Source organism: Physeter macrocephalus, chromosome 8, assembly GCF_002837175.3.
Source record: "Physeter macrocephalus isolate SW-GA chromosome 8, ASM283717v5, whole genome shotgun sequence".
NCBI lineage: Eukaryota > Metazoa > Chordata > Mammalia > Artiodactyla > Physeteridae > Physeter > Physeter macrocephalus.
The window spans coordinates 95,116,242-95,117,974 of record NC_041221.1 but is presented as its reverse complement, the minus strand read 5'-3'; positions in this window follow the sequence as shown (position 1 = coordinate 95,117,974).

Sequence of the window (1,733 nt, the reverse complement as noted above, 5' to 3'; positions counted from 1 at the left end):
TTCCTATTTCATTTATTTCTGCTCTGATCTTTATTATTTCTTTCCTTCTACTAACTTTGGGTTTTGTTTGTTCTTCTTTCTCTGGTTCCTGTAGGTGTAAGATTAAATTGTTTATTTGAGATTTTCCTTGTTTTTTGAGGTAGGATTGTATTGCTATAAACTTCCTTCTTAGAATTTCTTTTGCTGCATCCCAAAGGTGTTTGATCATCGTGTTTTCATTGTCATTTGTCTCTAGGTATTTTTTGATTTCCTCTTTGATTTCTTCAGTGATCTCTTGGTTATTTAGTAACGTATTGTTTAGCCTCCATGTGTTTGTGTCTTTTATGGGTTTTTTTCTGCAATTCATTTCTAGTCTCATAGCGTTGTGGTCAGTAAAGATGCCTATGTTGGGTGCATAAATATTTACAATTGTTATATCTTCTTCTTGGATTGATCCCTTGATCATTATGCAGTGTCCTTCTTTGTCTCTTGTAATAGTCTTTATTTTAAAATCCTTTTTGTCTGATATGAGAATAGCTACTCCAGCTTTCTTTTGATTTCCATTTGCATGGAATATCTTTTTGCATCCCCTCATTTTCAGTCTGTATGTGTCCCTAGGTCTGAAGTGGGTCTCTTGTACACAGCATATATATGGGTCTTGTTTTTGTGTCCATTCAGTGAGTCTGTGTCTTTTGGTTGGAGAATTTACTCCATTCACATTTAAGGTAATTATCAATATGTATGTTCCTATTACCATTTTCTTAATTGTTTTGAGTTTGTTTTTGTAGGTCCTTTTCTTCTCTTTTATTTACCACTTAGAGAAGTTCCTTTAGCATTTGTTGTAGAGCTGGTTTGGTGTTACTGCATTCTCATAACTTTTGCTTGTCTGTAAAGCTTTTGATTTCTCCATCGAATCTGAATGAGATCCTTGCTGGGTTGAGTAATCTTGGCTGTAGTTTCTTCCCTTTCATCACTTTAAATATATCATGCCACTCCCTTCTGGCTTGCAGAGTTTCTGCTGAGAAATCAGCTGTTAACCTTATGGGAGTTCCCTTGTATGTTATTTGTCATTTTTCCCTTGTTGCTTTTAATAATTTTTCTTTGTCTTTAATTTTTGTCAATTTCATTACAATGTCTGGCGTATTTCTCCTTGGGTTTATCCTGCCTGGGACTCTCTGTGATTGCTGGACTTGGGTGGCTATTTCCTTTCCCATGTTAGGGAAGATTTCAACTATAATCTCTTCAAATATTGTCTCAGGTCCTTTCTCTCTCTCTTCTCCTTCTGGGACCCCTATAATGCGAATGTTGTGTTTAATGTTGTCCCAGAGGTCTCTTAGGCTGTTTTCATTTCTTTTCATTCTTTTTTCTTTATTCTGTTCCACAGCAGTGATTTTCACCATTCTGCCTTGCAGGTCACTTATCCATGCTTCTGCCTCAGTTATTTGGCTATTGATTCCTTCTAGTGTATTATTTATTTCAGTTATTGTATTGTTCATCTCTGTTTGTTTGTTCTTTAATTCTTCTAGGTCTTTGTTAAACATTTCTTGCATCTCCCTGATCCTTGCCTCCATTCTTTTTCCGAGGTCCTGGATCATGTTCGCTATCATTATTCTTAATTCTTTTTCTGGAAGGTTGCCTATCTCCACTTCATTTAGTTGTTTTTCTGGGGTTTTATCTTATTCATTCATCTGGGACATAGTCCTCTGCTTTTTCATTTTGTCTGTATTTCTGTGATTGTGGTTTTTGTTCCGCAG